The 20,555-nt window shown below is 37.4% G+C and overlaps 1 pseudogene across 1 annotated transcript in view; it reads left to right on the top strand.

Moving 5' to 3' along the window:
• LOC307143792 overlaps positions 1-20,555 on the top strand; it is an 838,852-nt pseudogene that overhangs the window by 335,293 nt on the left and 483,004 nt on the right. The window lies entirely within an intron of this gene.

Here is a 20,555-nt window from a genome sequence, read left to right as displayed (position 1 = left end):
ACCTTTACAGTGGGGAAGTTTGGTCTGATTGGTCATTTTAAATGAATACATTTGGTTTCAGTCACATGGTCAAGGAATAGATAAAAGAAGATTGGAACTGTTGCTCTCTCTCTCTCTCTTACTCTCTGGCTCTTGAGGTCATTGGGGCTTCTCTTCTTTGCTCCCTTCATCTCTCTCTCTCACTCCCCCACTCTCTCTCTCTCTCTCTCTCTCTCTCTCTTTCTATCCCTCAGGTAACATTTTATTCATGCTGTGTACAATTAATGGTATACGTTTATCATCTCATACATCCATTTTGAAACTATTTTAAGTGTAACCATAACCAGATTTTGTCATTAAATCCTTTCTATTACGAATACTGTGCTAACTAGTTTTGATTTGGTATTGACTTTCAAGTGCTCCCTATTGCAATACAATATAGTCACCTTATAGCAACGCTCTCCCACATATTTTGCTATTGTAACTGCGCTTATCTCCGTCGTTGGTAGGAGTTGCAGTGGGTGGAAATAGACGAGAAATGTACAGTTTTCTTCCATCTTTCTGATAACGTTTCTTTAGTCTTCTGGCAACCCTGCAGATTGAACCATCTGCAGGAGTCCACTCTTACATCACCTATACTCACATAATAACGTCTCCCTTCTAAGTATGACCTGAACCATTTGAGGACTATTTCCAGAAAGCCCAACCCAAATTTCTAGCCTGTCAAGAAGTATGTTGTGGTCAACAGTGTCGAATGCAGCACTGAGGTCCAGTAGTACCAGAATTGATGTTTTGCCTGTATCTGTATTGAGGCGAATATCATTTATTATCTTAATGAGCGCTGTCTCTGTGCTGCAATGCGGTCGGAAACCAGATTTAAAATTGTCAAAGTATCCGTTTGAGCTCAAGAATTTGTTCAGCTGACTGAAAACAACTTTTTCAATGATCTTGCCTATGAAAGAGATTTGAGATTGGTCTGTAGTTGCTTAATATAGTGTTATCCAGGTTTCTCTTTTTCAGGAGAGGCTTAACTACTGCAGTTTTAAGGGAGTTTGGAAAAGTCCCAGAAAGAAGTGAGGCGTTTACCACTTCTAGGAGATCTGCTTCTCAACAGTTAAACACACTTTTGAAAAAAGAAGTGGGAAGTGTGTCAAGAGCGCAGGTTGATGTTTTAAGGTGCTGTACTGTTTCTTCTAAAATTTTACCATCAATTGCTTCGAAATCAGTCATAGTAACTTTCTGAGGTTGTGGTCTGATCTGACTCACCCCAGAGCAACTCAAGGATGTGCTGATCGCATTTGTGATATTATTGATTTTCTCAGAGAAGAAGGAAGCAAACTCACTACATTTGCTGTCTGAGAGCATTTCATTGGGAATGTGACTCGGGGGGTTTGTTAGTCTCTCTACAGTAGCAAAAGAGTGCACGTGTTGTTTATGTTTCTGTTTATAATATATGAGAAGAAGGTCTGTCTAGATTTGCCTAGTTCCAGACTGAAAGCACGAAGACTGTTTTTATAGATGTTGTAATGGACTACAAGTTTTGTCTTTCGCCACATGCGTTCAGATTTCCTGCATTGTCTTTTCATTAATTGCACTGCTGTTGAGTTTCTCCAAGGTGCTTTTTGTTTGCCACTCTTTTTTCTGACTTTTACAGGAGCAATATCATCAATTACACTCTTAACTTTTGAGTTAAAAGAGTCAAAGAGAAAATCAACAGAGTCTGCAGATATGCTTGGTGTTAGAGATATAGCCTTCATAAACAGCACACTAGTGTTCTCATTTAAGCATCTCTTTTTGACAGAGACAGATCTAGTTTCAATGGAAGGAGAGATTGATATATCAAAGAAAATACAGAAATGATCAGACAGCGCCACATCCTTAATAACTATCGATGAAATGTTTAGACCCTTACTGATGAGTAAATCTAGAGTCTATGTGCATGTGTCAAATCAAAAGTGTTAAGAACAGTCATAAGATCTTTTGTTGTACTGGATTCAGCATTGACAATGTAAATGTTAATAAGAAAAATATCTAAATTTAAAACTTTTTGTAAAATATCTAGCCTCTGCCAGACCACCTTCCATAGTCAACTTGTGTAACCCCTCTTGCAGTTCAAAATGCTTAAGCTACATTGTTTCAGTTACGCTTCGTTCACAAGTTGAACAGAAGGCAGTCTGGCGGAAGCTAGATATTATACTTTATAACATGATAAATATGGATATTTTTCCATACAAAAAAACATAGTTTCAGAAGGCCTTTAACTCTCATTTAGAGGTGCTGCAGCTCCCCCTATAATAGCCATAGCACCTGCCCAGCACCCCCAAGAAATGTCTGTAATTTTTTTATATTTATATTTTAAATGTCATGTTTGAATATTCTTTTTCATGTTTTTAAAATAGGAATTAAATAATAATTTAAAATTATATATATTTTAGTCTAAAATAACATGAGGCCCAAACAGGTGATCTTCTTTGGCCAATGGGCTCGGCACCCGCGAACCTCTGACCTTAACTCATTTCAGCTTGTTTTTGATAGCGAGTTTTAGCAAAGTAAAATAACGTTACACCAAAATGGATCGTTTTTTGCTCCCTAAACGTCCACGTTCTGAGTCACATCCTGAAACGAGAAACGAGACTGTGAAGGTGCAGACACCACACTCGTCGTCACAGAGCCTCATGAACAAGAAAATCCTGGGGATGAACTTGAAGACGGAGAATCGGCGGCGGCGGTTTCCATTGAGGATGCTAACGGTATGGTTTGTGCTGCAGGTCAGACTAGGGTTGCCACCCGTCCCGTAAAATACGGAATCGTCCCGTATTTACAAGCAAAATGACGCGTCCCGTATCAAACCAATACGGGATGCAAATTGTCCCATATTTTACATAGGTCCACTCCACACATTGTTCAATTAACATACAGATTTTGCAGTGTGGAGAATACTGATAGCAAATATAAAGAAATCAATTTCACAATAAGTAGTACAGGAGCTCATTTGTGTGTGATTGCGTTTTAGCGGCTTTGTTGCCATAGCGGTGGAGTCTCGAGAACATGCGCTGCGGCGTGTGCCTGTAAACTTGCACGTTTTTTTAAAAACATGTCGAGCTCGCGTCGCGTCCACCGTTTGAACGCAAGATCTCCAGATATAGAGCTGAATATCAAAAAGGTATCAATGGGTCTGTCCAGTAACTCATGATGAACTTCAGGCCAACTGCACACTTTATGAGAAGCACTTCAGTGTCTCAGACTGACTGACTTAAAGGGTTAGTTCACCCAAAAATGAAAATTCTGTCATTAATTACTCACCCTCATGTCGTTCGACACCCGTAAGACCTCCGTTCATCTTCAGAACGCAAATGAAGATATTTTAGTTGAAAGCTGATGGCTGAGAAAGGCCTCAGATAGGCCTCCATTGGTATTCAGTACATTTACACTCACAAGACCCATAAAAGGCACTTAAAACGTCGTTACAAAGTCCATCTCACCACAGTGACTCTACAATAATTTTACGATGCGACGACAATAGTTTTTGTGCGCAAAAAAAAAATCTAAATAACGCCTTTATCCAACTTGTTCTTGTCTTCCGTGTGTGCCTCCACGACGCATGCGCGAGAATATGACGCAGATCCGGCGTTCGGACACATGACCCAGAAGCGATTTGTTTTCAAGCAGAGGAAGACGCGTGTATCAGTGATGCGCGGGTTGATCCAAAATGAGCGGGTGCCTGCGGTCACCCGCGGTTACCCGCGGTTACGAGTCATCCAAAAATATTTTTAATGATATTCGGGTCACGGTCGGTCGGGTCGTCAATAATTCCTTATTTACCTTTTGAATGTTGAGCGTTAACTTTTGAATAAATGCTGACGCGGGACAAAAATGCCCTATTTCCCAAAACGTTGAACTGAGCAATGCCATTGTACCATTTTAATAGGCTACTTTTAAACGCATAGCTCCGAAAAGTCAGTTTTATGTATTTTCTGAGAAGGGATTTTTGCTGGGAAAGTCGGGGGAGAGACGCACACTTCGATTAGACTGGATAAACACATGCAGCATCTTAATTGTTAAGAAAATGAAACTAAATAAATGAATAAATCAAGCCTGTTTTACATAACACTAGGCTATATCATACAGCATTCAGAAAAAGAACAGTTTGCGCTCCTAAGGGCTTGCTGATTAATTCTTCAAGCCGTGTCGAAACATAAACATCGTGTTCATCAATAATATGCATCTAGACAGCTGAAATGGAAAATGATGGGCCGCCTCAAGAACTGCCTGCTCTCGCCGCTGCACCTCTGAGCGACACCGCGTCAGGGCCTGAAACATTTTCTCAAAGGCCCAATGACGCTACGATGAACATTTACTACTTTTAAAAAATGCGGGTCAGGAAGCGGGTCGGGTACAATATTTTCTTCTTTTTTTTTTGCGGTCCGAGTTGCGGGCGGGTTAGTTGAAAACGTCGGTCGGGTGCGGGTTGTTTAAACACTGACCCGCGCATCACTGGCGTGTATCTAAGCTGTTGAATTCTACATTGATCGTGTTTTAGGTCTCGGCGTAGTGCTCAAATCGGGCTAAAGTGCGCATTTCATGGATTCCCGAACGCTGGCGCTACGTCATATTCTCGCGCATGCGTCGTGGAGGCACACACGAAAGACAATAACAAGCTGGATGAAGGTGTTATTTAGATTTTTTTTGCGCACAAAAACTATTGTCGTCGCATCGTAAAATTATTGTAGAGTCACTGTGGTGAGATGGACTTTGTAACGACGTTTTAAGTGCCTTTTATGGGTCTTGTGAGTGTGAATGTACTGAATGCCAATGGAGGCCTATCTGAAGCCTTTCTCAGCCATCAGCTTTACACTAAAATATCTTCATTTGTGTTCTGAAGATGAACGGAGGTCTTACGGGTGTCGAACGACATGAGGGTGAGTAATTAATGACAGAATTTTCATTTTTGGGTGAACTAACCCTTTAAAGCAGCAGCGCTGACAGACCGGTCTATGTGACACACACATCTGTGCTTCTAAAGGTATAGGCCTATAGTTTTTTTTAATGGATAATATATAATATAATATTCCATACATTATCAGAGCTTGGCAGACAGAATTATTAATTTTTTTAGACAGGGTAATTAATAGATTATAGCCTAATAAATGTTATTATTAATTTATAATTTAGCTAGGCTATATTAATCATACATAATAAATAATCCTGTCATATAAAGTTTATGACATTTAAAAAATATTTAGATAAAAAGGGGACAAATAATTACATGATAATATAGTCATAATTTAATTAAATTAATAAAAAAAAATAAACATTTTTGAAATTCAAAAAAGTGATTACTGGTTTAGAATGACTGCTTAAAGGGACAGTTCACCCAAAAATGAAAATTCTGTCATCATTTCCTCACCCTCAAGTTGTAGTGTGTTGGTAACTAGTGTGTTGGTAACTGGCTGTGTGATTTCGTGATCTGAGCATTTTAGGCCGAAGCGTGTGTCTGTTGCTGCTCTTGTGTTATTTACTAAAAAAGCTTGTAAAACATCAACCCTGTTGTGCACAGACAATTGACACACCTCTTTTTTTTCAAGACAAGTTGCACTGTCAGTATATTTGTGTTGCATTGATGTCACCTGAATGTAAAATAAGTTATGGGACCATAAAGACAAATGAAAACATAAAACGGAAATTTAATCACTCAAATATTTATTGAAAACACACACAAATAAATAAAAGCTAAGCATATTTCCTCTGGAAAACAGTTTGTTCAAGTCTTTGGAGTCCTGGAACTCAGGAATAAACATGATAACTTATACAGAACCAAAACTATTTACATTTTTCCAAAAAAAGTCCAGGCGCTTTTGGCCTCTTTGGATTTTGGATATTTACTGGTGCCAAGCCTCAAAACAGTTCCTATCAGGAACTTCTCCTCAAACTTTCTTCTCAAACTTTTTCCTCAAACTTTCTCCACAAAACTGCAGCGCGTCTCTCTCTCTCTCTCTCCTCAATACTAGCCGTGCGTCTCTCTCTTCACAATAACAGAGCTGTGGTTCATGCGTAATGACGCACACCAACGTGGATGACGGATCAGCCTGTCATTGGTCAAACCCTCATCCAAAATGGCAGCTAGCATCGCGCTAGCGGCAAAAATGACGGAAAATTTATAAATTATGGACATCAAGTGGATATATCTTGGATGTAAGCGTTTTGATTTATTGCTGAACAACTCCAAAAAGATGCACATGTTCCAGGCTGGATAGAAAACCTTCTGTAAAGGCTACAAAGACACCAAAGACACCCCCGTGATGGCTAGCTCGTTAGCTTTCTGCTGGAAAAAACGGTAAGAAAATCGATAAAAGTTTCATGAAATAATATAGATATTTATCGGAGGTGCCGTGTGACGTCGTGGGCGATGCCGTCGGGCTCTGAGGGTTAAGGACAGATACTTTTTTTCCCAGTAAACCAATACAAATAAATAAAAAGCCATTTTGTAAAACTGCTGTACCGAACCGTCAGTTTTGTGTACCGCTATCCCTATTCTACAGTTAACATATGGGCTATGGCAGTCTTTGTTTTGATACACTATTATGTTGAAGGCCAACAGAGAAAGTAGTTTTATCTTTAAGCAGTTGCACTTGTTCTGAATGCACTTTCTTGTAGTCCTACAGAGAAAAATGTTAAATGCACTAGACCTAAATGCACTTTGTTTTTATGAGAGAACATTTAATTTTAAAACCTTTCTGTAGGCCTGTACATTATTATTTAATGTACACATGAGTGGGGTCAAGTTAAACATTTTAGTTTGAATTTTATTTTAAACTGTGCATTGTTGCAATGTGCTAAATAAATATTGGCATAATTTGTAATTGATTTATTCTTTGAAACTTTAATATTAATTTATGCAATAGCAATGCCTTGATTTTAGTAAAGTTAGTACACAGTCACAGTCATAGATGCAATGGTACTAATAATTGTTTCGGTTTTCGGCCTTTGTTTCCTCTTTTTCGGTTTCGGCCAAGAATTTTCATTTCGGTGCATCCCTAGTGACCACCCAAATCAAGACTACATTGTATATCAGCTGGTATGTGCTGGTGGGCAAGGGGTGGGCAATATGGAAAATATGAGAAATTGAATATAGGCTAAATAAAAGAACAAAGAAGCAAATTACAAAAACAATAATACTTTTCTTAAAAAAATATACAGATACAGTAGATTTATTTAATATGTATACATTTATTTAACACCTGTAGTTGTTTGATTAACATAAATGACAGACAGGTATTAATTTTGGCTGCTGAATGCATGGACGTTGTAACGAGTAGGAATATAGTGTGGCCCCTTTAAGAGTGCGCGCTCCCTGTTGAGAATGCGTATCAATGCAGTGTCGTGGAATGTTTACGCTACGCAGTTTTTCGCGTGCATATGATACACACTTTATGGCGTGTATATGACACGCTCTTGGGTAGGATAGTGGACATTGCAGGACATCGCAGATTACTTTATTATTATCAGCACTTCCATCAGGCCGTTTTTAAATAGGCTACGTAAATGTTCCAATCAATGATTCAGGCAGCGCATTCTCGTCTCCCTCCGTCATTTTACAGCTCAGGGTCAAAGTCCAATACAGAATGGATTAATCTGTGTTATTTTTTTTAACGCGTTATTTTTCCTCAGATTAATTAATCGAAATGAACGCGTTATTTTGACAGCCCTAATATATAGATGTAACGAGTGAATGTTGTTACACTAGATTATTGAAATAATTAACTGTATTAATTTTGTGAACCTTTATTTTGAAATGAGTAATTAACTTTAGGCTATTAATTTCGGTATAGTCATGTGATCATAAGTATAATATGCTTATAATTTACAAAGTGTTTTTCCTCTCTTTATTTTTATATTTGCATTTGTGTTTTTGTTTGACTGTTTTTATTAATTAGTAAAATTGTAAAAAGTTAAGAAAGCATTGTGTAAGTTACGTCATGCGCATGTGTGAGGGGAAAGCTGATGCAACTTCCGTGCGCACGCTCTCTTTCGCTGGATGTTATGGAGAGAGGTATGTTTTTATCAGCTCCTCGAAAAAGTGCTTGTGATAAATGTGATAAATAATTGTTGTTAAGGGATTCTTTTTGTAAAATGAGTTTGTTTAATATCTCTTCTCTAATTAGAGGTTGTTAATATGAAGTGTGAACATTCTTAAAGTCCTCATGAAATCTTGAAATATTAATTTGTTTGATAAAACATTAATATTAATTATCAACTTACTGACATGGACTTGCAAAACGTACTCACCAGCCCATACAAAAACTTCACAGTAGAGCCAAAATCCTGGTTTGCCTATAATTCTTCGGAGTCCAAGGATGGTGGATTCCTGTCCTCTCTGCTGAATGAGTGAACATGATCTCAGATTACTACGGTGGCCCAGTAGTGCACAACACAACGAAATGTAAAAAGCATACGTTCACAACACAACAAAATAAATCCACAACACAACGGAATGAAACCACAACACAATGAAATCAAGACACAACACAACGAAATCAAGCCACAACACAACGAAAAATCCACAACACAACGAAAAGTCCACAACACAACGAAATAGCCACAACACAACGAAAAATCCACAACACAACGAAAAGTCCACAACACAACGAAATAGCCACAACACAACGAAAAATCCACAACACAACGAAAAGTCCACAACACAACGAAATAGCCACAACACAACGGAAAAGCTCCCGACCACTAGGGGACTCTCGGAGTGCGGTAAAGTTAGTTTTCCTTCCATTGTTCTATATAGATTCGCCAATCTTACAAATATTTAAACACTACGATCAGTTTTAAGTGTGCAGTTGTATATCGACATGAAATATCAATTAAAAATCACTTACGTGCATAATAGCTGCATATTTATACTCGAGAGCGCTTTGACCCGCTGCCTCGGCGCTAAGAGAGAGTCTGCCAATTCCACCAAGTTGAAACATACTTTGTATGAATTAAATTAAATGTTTTTTTTAATTTTCAAATTCCAATGTAGTGTTGTGCATTATTAAGTCAATTTTACCAATACAATCAAGCTGTGGAATTTTAACATGTCTGTTTTTAAATGTTAAAAGTAATTTTAATTCATACAAATTATACATTTCAACCAATTGGTGGAATTGGCAGACGTTCCCTACTTCCCTTAGCGCCGTGGTATCGGGTCAAAGCATTCTCGAGCATAAATATGCAGCTATAATGCATGTAGGTGATTTTAAATTAATATTTCATATAGATAAACAATGGTTAGCCTACATACTGTTAAAACTAATTGTGGTATTGATTTCTTTGTAAGATTGCCGACTCTATAGAACAGTGGCAACTTTACCGCGCTCCGAGTGCCCCTGAGTGGTTGGGAGCATTTCCGTTGTGTTGTGGCTTGATTTCGTTGTGTTGTGGCTTGTTTCCGTTGTGTTGTGGCTTGATTTATTTGTGTTGTGGCTTTTTCGTTGTGTTGTGAACTTATGTTTGCTTTTTATATTTCGTTGTGTTGTGCACTACTGGGCCACCGTAGATTACTCATTCCAAAGCTCCTTTACATTTATGACAAGCTTGATCTTAAAACTAGCTGACAGTAGGGATGGGCATTATGACAATATTATTCTACATACATGAGAAATTTAATTTCACAATAACGATATCACAATATATTTATTTATACAGAATAATACTGCTTTAAAAGTCTTCACTGTATGATATTCTATGAATTAATATCAATGGATTCTTAAAGAAGCAGAAGGTCTTCTCTATTCTTTTGTTGTTTGATTTAAATTATGACAGACAGCAGTTTATTAATCTGCTGCCCCTTTATGAACGGATGCACAGAATGACACACATCCGGGTTTCCCCAGGTTAACTTGAACTGTTTAACTTAAGACATAACTGACTGTTTAAATCAAGTGAATACCTCACATGACAGGGTTTCTGAGATAACTGTGCGCATTTTACAGAAAGATCATTGATTTCGGGATTGCCTGCTGTCTGGGAGAGGCTTATTTTAACACATGCATGTCCCACTCATTATTCTACATTCATGCATGTTTCTTTGTCAAAATGTCAAAAACTTTTAGTACAGTCAGTGCTGCGTTATATACGCTATATTCACATTCCGCGATATAAAAATGTAATGTTAACGTTTACTGCAAATTCGCTAACAATAGTCATAACTATGATCGTCATAACACCCAGCCCTAGCTTAACAGTATTACAACACAACAAAACACAGAATATGTAAGTTAATCACGATTAGCATATGACTTTAATGCACTAACGTTATATCTTGATGAGCAGTAGAAAAAATATAAAGGGATTTACGTTACCTTCTGCCGTCTGCCATTGGTAACTTAGTCTGTTCGTATTCATGTTTTTTCGTTCTCAGTCGACATCCCACAATCAAAATTCGTCCAAAATAAGATTTTAACAGATGTAAAATGATCCATGCAATGCCATTAATGGACCGACGAAGCAGTCCTGTTGCAGATTAGAAGCCGCGCCGCATCTCCCCGCGAGCCACTCCAACGACAACGGGTGTAAATTCAAACTGAAGGCGCGCACTGTCATTGGCCAGATTTCTGGATGACGTTCAGATTGACCAATCACGCTCAAAAGAACACGGAGAGACAGCATAGCCTTGCAACCATAGAAAAAAACTTGTTTTAAACTGCAGTTAGAAAATGTGTATATTTATTTTTATTTGCTGTTATATTTAATTAATTGGTCAAATGGTGTTTTGTGGTGTGGGCAGAGGCCTGGAAGTTTCAACCTGGAGAGCAGTGCAGATTTGTACTCTTTAAAAACAATTATTGTTTGATATTTAGTTTGCTTTATGTATCCAGAATTACAGTTTGAATGTAAAAATACACCTACACTGAGAAAATTAAAGTAAAATATCTTGATTTAAATAAGGAAAAATCTGTAAACTAACAGTGTTTTCTCTAAAACTTTTAATGTAAATTTCTGTGAAGGTTTTGAACTTTATTTGACTTAAGATATTTTACTTTAATTTTACGGTTTTTGTTTTGCAGCCATAGCTGCCAGTCATTTGACCTTTTTTTTAGGTTTTTATTTTTTACAGTGTAAATATAAAACTAATAAGATTTACTTTAGAATTACAAAGAATAATGTTAAATTGTTAGTATGGACATAAACCTTTAATACAATGAGCTAAATATTTTATTACAGATTATTTCTGTCATTTTACATACATTTGTATGTAATTTATGAAAACAGAAAAAAAATGTTCCTGTATAAAAAATGAGAATTACTGTAATTTGTCATTAATAATATAATCCTTAAAATAACAGTCAAGTTGTTTATTTACAGATATTGTTTGTATAGATACTGTATAAATAATACAGTGATTTTCATGTATAAAAAAAAGAATTACTCTAATTTGTCATTAATGATAAAATAAAGGTCAAGTTCTTAATTTACAGACATTGTTTGTAATTTTACATGAATTTGTAAGTAATTTATGAAAACAGAAAAATACTGTATAAATAATAGGGTAATTTCCCTGTATAAAAAAATGAGAATTAGGCTACTGTAATTTGTCATTAATGATAAAATAATAGTCAAGTTGTTAATTTACAGATATTGTTTGTAATTTTACATGAATTTGTATGTTATTTATGAAAACAGAAAAATAACAGTGATGTTCCTGTATAAAAAAATGAGAATTACTGTAATTTGTCATTAATGATATAATCCTTAAAATAACAGTCAAGTTGTTTATTTAGATATTGTTTGTAATTTTACATCGTTTTAAACATAATTCAAAATTACAAGAAAATACTGTAAAAAACGGAAGTTTTTTCTGTAAAATTAGGATTGTTTTTTATAGTGTTACCTTATTGGTTGCACCTCCATTGCGTCACCACATCTATTGTGAGTGGTGGATTTCAAACCTCAAAACGCCCCTTTTTTGCAGCGTGTTAAAGTTAAGAATCTTGGAGTGACACTTTTTGTTAATAGTTGCAGAGCTGAAAGATCAGCTTGTGTTTCTTGAGCAAGTGAATCCCTGCTCTTTTTAAACCACAAGTTATGATTTATTAAACCATAATTTATGATTTATTGAACCAATTTATTAAAACAACAATTTATGAGATTAAAAAATCTAGTCATGGCCAATAACATTTATGTTAATATTTACTCTTGTTATTTCATAGGGAGCTTCAAAGAAGATGTATCAGTAACAGTATTACCCTGTGTTTATCAGTATCCAAATATGTTTTTTGGGTAAAAAAGAAAAACTAAATAAACAAAGTAAAAATTTCCCCCAGGGTTTCTATAGATATCACAATATATCGATATCATGATTTTTTTCCCCTCCACAATAACCGTGGTGTGAAAAATCTAATATCGTGACAGCCCTACCGCAAAGCATCCCGGGAAGGGATCCTAATCTACAATCCTCTCATGGACTTCTTGTGGAAACCATATAAACACAACATGTGGTCCGGCCCACGGCCTGATATAAACACAAGTCACTTCAGTTTTTAAATCAAAACAATAATCCTTCACTTGCACTGAAGTGCTGTTTGCTGTGTGACGTCATCGGAATGCATTCTATTGGTGACATCACAGCACTGGAGGTTCCAGAGGCTCTGTGTTCTTCTCACTTTGACTCATTGCCTTCGCAGATGCACTTCAGTGTCAGTATACGGTTTCCTATCAAAATCAACCTGCATTTTCATTGCTCACTGTGAACTTTTACATCCGTCTTGATCTGTTTTCATTTCCAGATCGTTGAATTGCACAGCTTTCTGATCTGTGTACGGTTTCAGATCATACGATTTCACTTGGTTGGAGGATTTTGGATCAGCGTACCATTGTAACGTTATATCAGAAATGTGTGCCGCAGACATGCCAAGACTGAAGACACAACCACCGCCTCAGAGGAGGGTAAGAAGCCTATCAATGTGTTTCATCATCGGTCATTATTAATATTTAGCCTGCGTTTATATGTTAATCATAGTACTAACGTGTTTTCTTATTCTTATACCATGGTCTGTCTGAATACTAGACACTGACTGGCTGGAAGGTGTGCAATAATACGGTTTAATGTGAATAAAGTAATCACCCAATAAAGTGATATTTAGCCTTGGGAATGCGAATTGTAGCAGGGGAACCCAGCCAAAAAATGCAGATTTACCCCCACGGAACAGTGTGTCTGATTCAAAGCGGACAGAATGCTGGATATAACAAGACATACCTGATGAAAATAACCATCAGTTTTTTCCTTCCGGTCAAATATTGCGTCGCAAACATCAATTACAGCTTTAAGTTGTCAATGCTGGTAAATGGCCATGGTATAAGTGGTATAAACTAAAATCGTTAAATGCACAGCTAGCCGTGGTTTAACCCTTACTTATTTATCGTCAGCAGGAGCTGTTTGGCCTGAACACCATTACTGTCAGAGAAAAGGCCCCGATCTCCAGCCGACCGCAGTCTGTCCAGATTCCTCCTGTCATTGGCAGAGGTGAGCTAGTCCAGCAATCTCAAACCGGTTTGCTACAATTGAATTCAAACACATATCACTTGAATATGAAGTAAACGTACGTTAACATAAGAACCATATTAACATGAAATAAATGTGATGTTTTATGCAGGACTGTGTCTACATCCACCCGCTCAGAGGAAGACAACGCCTTTAGTTGAATACGCCATCCGTGCTGTCCAACGCAAGGCTGAGCAGTCCGAGAAAGAGGACAGCAACCATGTGCCATCTGAGCTTGACACTGGTCATGGCCATGACAACTTCAGCCTCACCCCCTTTAAAGTCACTGAAAGAGCCCATCATTCATCTGACAAGGCCAGAGAGCAGAGAAGCCTTGTGGCCGAGCACCGCATTGACCGTGAAGTTGCCAAAGGCCGCAGATACGACTTCCTGTCGTCTCGGAGGACAGACACGCGTCTGCGTCATCAGCGTGAAATGGCGGATATGGAGGAAACGCTCACCTTACAGAGGGCAAAGCAGGAACAGGAAGTCCAGCATGTGCGTCAGAAACATGCCCAGTTTCTGGAAGAGAAGAGGAAGAGGATTCAGGAGCAAGAGAAAGTTGTCCGTTTCAGCCGACAGCATATCTCTCTAGCGAAGGCTGCACAACACATGCGAACGTGGTAACCAGCAATAGCTGTCTCTGGGTTCGGACAGCTGGCAGCGAGTCCTCCCCATCATGGTGGACGGCAGCGAGTTTTCCCCATCATGGTGGACGGCAGCGAGTTTTCCCCATCATGGTGGACGGCAGCGAGTCCTCCCCATCATGGTGGACGGCAGCAAGCTCCGGCCTCAGGCAAACGGCAGCGACTCCTCCGCTCCGCGCGGACGGCAGCAGCTTTGACAGCACATTCCTCCTTCCTCCTGGATTTTGGCCCCAATGTAACAATGTTTAAAGATCAGGGAAGAAGAAGGCGGGAAACATTCAACATAATACTTTAATCATAAAGTCCAGGCTTGGTCCTCTCTCATGAATGTCAAAATGAACCAGATAAAATGTTCTTGCAAACAATATTGATCAAGACAGAGCAAGACCTGATTGATTTAATCTTCTCATCAGTGCTGGGACTAGTAAACTAAACAGCTTGGATTGAGAAGGGCATAACTGTATATAACTACACAACTGGATCAAAACAGAATAAATATTTCTTTAAAAAATGTATATACACATTTATAAAAAATATATTTTTTTACATTTATTTAAAATCTATTAAATCATAGTAATAATGCAATAAAAATTGCATTGTCATTTCTAAACATGTTTTACTTTTGAATTGAATTCATGAGCGTACACATTATTATATTTTATCTAAAGCATGAAATATATTTTTGTGCCCTATTATTTGACTGGGGGGTATCACTGTCAATCAGTTTCTGTCAATCTCATGTCAATCTTGAGTACCTATAGAGTAGTATTCCATCCTTCATCTCCGAAAAGTCTTTCGTTTTATTATATTTATAAAAGAAAGATACGCTGTACCGAGTCTTTCCGAATAAATGCGGCTGGAGGCGTGTCGTGTGGGCGGAGCTAAAGAATCACGAGTGTGCGCAGCTATTGCGTTGAGCGTCTGAGAGCTGTGACGTCCTCCGAAAACGTGGAAAAATCATTATCTTAAATAAACCATGGCTATCAATCAGATTCAACCATACACATATGATCCAGAATCTGATCCAGCAGCAGCAACGACTACAGCAGGACATCTTTATGTGCTAAGTACTGTAACTGTATATATTTGCTTAACGGCTTGTGTAAATTACTAAAAACAATAATAATATTACACCTATAGTGGTCAGCTAAACAAATGTATTTACACACACACCATACATTGCATGCTCCATTGATAAACTAGCTATACGTGATCATGTTGTTCACTTGATGTGCACTTATGCGCCGATAGCCAACAGCACAAAGACATTTGAGGCAGTTTTACTCACCGCCTGCTTCTACCGCTCGACCGTGAACCCTAAAGCCAAGCAAAGCGTGTTGAAGGTCGGCGTACAAGGAAATTCTGCACTTGTTGACGTCATGTAATCACACAATGTTTGATTACATTTACTTTTAATCTTACCTCCATATGATGCCTATATAAATATATAAATGCATCGCTGGTGCCAGAGGTAACCAAGGAAACTCTACAGGCTACACTGCAAAAATGATTTTCTTATTTAGTATTTTTGTCTTGTTTCCAGTCTAAATATATTTACTAGGTAAGTAAAATAACATAAGATATTTTTTTTCTTTTTTTCTGGAAAGCAAAATTATCTGCCAATTATTATGTCCATTGGCAGATCATTCGGCTTGTTTACACAATTCTTCTTGATTTTTTTATATATTTGGACTGGAAACGAGACAAAAATTTTGTTCACCGGCGATTAATTTTCCTAAGTTGATTTGTGTTAGGCCCATCTGTAAGATTATGCAGCATATTTTTGTTATAATTTTGTTTTGTGGAATATAGTGTCAGTCAGTTGCACCAAAGTGCCTAGATATTAAAAGTGTGTTATGTCATCACTACTCATTATCACAATGCAATACAAGATTACTTGTCAAATAAATAAATTAACTTCAAATTATTTTACTTCACGTGTAGAGATTGCAGTGATGTGATTTTTTTTTTCATATTTTGTTTTGACAAGAAACAAGATGCAATGTCAAGTTAGCAATGCTAGAGCGTGCGCGGGATCACTTTCCTCTATACCAACGGAAACTAACGTTACTTAAAATAAAAATACTAAATTATGGTCATACAGATAAGAGTATACATCGTTCCTAATTGTAAAGGCTTTAAATCCAATCTTCTGTAACTCTTCCAACGTGCGCTCGCTGCTACACTAACTAACAATGTCGCTGTCAACACACGTGGTGCTGAAAGCCCGCGATCATGCAACTGGCTCGATTTGCTGCGAAACAAATAATTTCTCACACTTTATTTTTGTTTCAAAACACACAAACAAGTACGATTGTATCAAATGATTATGCTGTTGTAGAGATGAAAGGAGGAAAACACCATGAGGGGTCGTACAAGCGGAATATGTAGTGCATTATTATTATTCAGAAATTCAACAGGCCATTGTCAGTTATTCCTTACCTCAACAGGAAATTCCTGAACACAACGACTGTGTTCCCATGCAATCATATCTTAAATTGTAGACACTTTTTAACAATGTGCTCACCTGCAAAATGACTCATGCATCATGTGGCATTGCTATTCTTTTTTTGACCTCTTCTAGGCCTGTACACTTCGTATCTCCAAAGTCAAGCGCCATCTACAGGAGAAATGGCCCACACAGTTTGTATGCTTTCTTTATCTGACACAAATCAGATCTTGGAGTCGTTAGTTTTGAGCTGATGGCCTGAGTAGGGAGTGTTAGATAAAGGAGATATATAAACAAACATTTACACTATAAATCACTGCATGAAAAGTGGGATTTTCGTCAGTATGTGGCACTGTAGATTGCCGTGAAACTTCAGGTTTACGACTGTGCACGGCAATTTGCAGGCAACACCGAAAACTGCCGTAAATTGTCGGAAATTGACGTGGGCCTTGCTTGGCAGTTGTCCCCCCATGACCCCCCCTCCCCTTAATTCTAGGGGAGGCTTTATCATGTAAATGAACATGCTGTGAGCTACACAAATGCAAATCAGAGTAGCAGCAGGGGGAGTTTTATCTAGGTTCTGAATTTTTTTGACTAAAACAAGTTTAAAGTTTAAGTTAAAATGTTAACTTAAATTTAAGTTAAATGTACTCGATTTAGTTCACATTACTAAATGTTTAGGGCAACCAGTTTGCTCCAATTTTTTAAGTAGATTCAACTTGTCCGGGCTCACAGTGTAGATTAATTACTCTGTATGTCATTAGCAATAACCAATGTTATGTAAAAAAAATACAGGACAGCAGTTCATGTCTTCAACCTTTAGAGAGGTTATGTGATGCAACAAGACAATGAACCAAAGCACACAAATAAATCAAGTAAAGCATACAGTTTACATACCAACATTAATTTTTCCACCCTGCACTGTGAATGATTTTTTAAATGGCTATTAATCATAAATGTGAAAAGTACAAGTTTGTGTGTTAATAGTTAAGTCAGATTGTGTTTTTCTGTAATTGTCATTTAAATTGAGCTCACACCACATTTTATGAATTATCAATGCAGATTTTCAAGAGGTGGTTTCCTGGACAGGGTTTAAATTATGCCAAGAGTAGGCCTTAATCTAGTTAATCGTGAGTTAAAAAATTGTTGCCTGGAACAAAGATTAAGCACAGATTACTAACACCTGGACTATGAGTCCTGAACTAAAATAAACTGGATTCATTTACAGTTTTATCTAATTGCTTACACACAATTTCTGAAAATATGGCTCCATTTCTTGTAACTCTACACACAAAACATCAGACTCTTGCAAAAGCAACACTTTGTGCAAAACTATTTTAACTATTTCCAAAAATGTTGTTTTTGCATATATCTAACTACACACAATGCACAACTGAGGAATTTACAGTTGAACTGAAATCAGCTGAACTGAATCAACACTGAAGTCACTTGAGCTGAATATTGACACTATATTGGCTTGTTAGAGCCGGTTTACAGCAGAATTTGTTTTGAACTTGTTACTGAAGCTGCTATGAAACAATATATTTTGTTGTATGCATATTCTTTCTTTCTCAAACCTTAGTTTTGATTTCTAAGTGATCAATTTATGTATAAGTGTTTTCACACATGATCATTGGCTGTATGGGTCCTCAGTAAATGAATGTGGCATTTAAATGGCAAAAGTTATTCTTGTCTCTATAACGTATGGCTTCCTAAAGACACGTTTATGGTTAAATAAAATATTAATAATATAAATAAAATGAATATCAAAACATATTTTAAATATAATGAAGTCATTTTATTATAGCACTCATCAGATGTTCCTGGAAACAAAACAGAGACAGAACAGTATAACAAACTATACAACAAACTAAACACCAAATTACAAAAACATTATTATGTGAAAGTGAATAAAGTTGTGTGTGTGTGTGTTTTCAGTTATAAATATGTGCTGTGAAAATTAGCCTATACTTTTAGAAATTATATATAGCCTAACTTTAAAAATCAAACAATAACCCATATAGATAAATTATAATAATTGTATAATATTAAGCATTTACTTAATATACATTGTAACATTAGGCTACTTTACTCTAGCACAGTAGTCAGTTAAGCAATTAATTAATATCTTATATTAATATGTATGTAGCCTAGGCTACATCTAAAGGTAAGTCTGCTTTAAAAAAAAAAAATATTACACTTTGACATGTACAGAATGTGCGCGTTAAGAAACACGTTCAAATGTGTCTTCTTAACATGTTAAAACTGTGCGTCGACTGTGTGTGTATGCCTGTTACACGACCAGAATGTGCGTGTCTACACATACAAAAGAAACACGTAAAAAATTGCTGCGTTGAAGCGGAAAACAGGGCGTGTTGAAGGTTGAAACGATCATAAGTCACGCGTTTCGTAAAGAGATTTGGCCCCGGGCGCGTTCCATATTAGAGCCCTTGTCCAATGAGGTGCGAGGTCGAGGTCATGGCCATGACGCGTAGAAGACGAGCTTTAAACTTTTTTTTTATGTTTTTTGCTGCTTTCCTTTTTCGTGATCAACAATGACAGGACACCGTCTTCAACTCAATCTCTGCATGGACGCAACGAACTTTTTGGACTCATTTTCAGGAGGCTGTCTTCGTCTTCACAACTCTGAGGCAAACTGCAGGCGCTATGAACCAGAGCATGGGTAATGTAACATTACGATTTAAAGAATATGCTTTTATTCAGCTGTATAAGGAAATGGATGCGTTAATAGATCCGAGCTTAAAACTGTACATTTTGTTTACACAGACTATCCTCGCCTCATAACGAAGCCGTGAGCTCTTATCTGCTTGGAGCGATTTCCGCGAGTCCAGATTTAACCGCTGATCACGACGACATTGTGTGTAAGTAAAACGTCTAATGTTTTTCTCATTCCTTGTTTAATTTTACCGTGACTGTTTTTATTAATACCAGTCTCATGTAATTGTTTTCCAGCTGCCTGTAAGACGTATTATGAATCGACACGCCGCAGCTTCAGATACAAACAACCTGAACTTACATAGCAGGCGGAAACTGCGAAGTTTAGCTCGGAGTCGATCAAAAAGAAAAAGGGTAAGATTTATTATATTAGATCCGTTTTTTGTCAATGTGAGTATTTTTCAGGTTGCTTATTGTCCTTATGGATTGTATTACAGTTGCTGGAAGCGAGAGTGTGCTGGATGAGGTGGACATTTGGAAGTCCGCGACCATTGAACTCATATCTGACGAGGAAGACGGCTTTGTTGACGGGGTGTCTGGATGGATTGTGCGGCCACCGCCCTCTCGCAGCCTGGAGCTCGCCGAACTTTACATTACATTACGAGACATTACTGCTGCACTGTACATAGTTGTGTGTTTAACAATAAAGCTCTTTCTTTGAATACACAGCTGTGTTTTATAAATGAAGCCCTTTCTTTGAATGAACAGCTGTATGCTTATAAATGAAGCCCCTTCTTTGAATAAACGGCACGGTCCGTATAATTTTCCCATATATTCCTTGATGGTATGAATACTTCATAGCACAATAACATTAATATGAAACAAATTATTACAACATAAATTATATATTTATTATTATTATTGGGGTTTACATTTATAATGAGCCAGGGGGACCAATAATGATTGGTTTGCAGTGATCTGCAACGCGACGTTCGCTGCCTCTAAATTGTCGAAAAACTGCCGAAAATTAGGGAGATTTCCGGGAGTATACAGGCGTTTACAGGGTCGAAAATCCCACTTTTCATGCAGTGTGAACAGCCCTCTCTTCCCAAATAGCCAGCAAGTCCCGCCCAGAGTGCTGCACCAGAGCTAGGAGCCAATACGACAAAAAGGCCAATTCATCACAGATTTCGTATTTTAAAATAATTATATCTGGGTATTAGTTTTGCTTTGTCATTTGAACGTGTACTTGACATTGTTTCATTACAAATGT

Source organism: Gobio gobio (assembly GCF_949357685.1).
Source record: "Gobio gobio genome assembly, chromosome: 1".
Classification (NCBI taxonomy): domain Eukaryota; kingdom Metazoa; phylum Chordata; class Actinopteri; order Cypriniformes; family Gobionidae; genus Gobio; species Gobio gobio.
The sequence above is the reverse complement of the archived record's forward strand: the minus strand, read 5'-3'. Positions and strand labels throughout refer to the sequence as shown.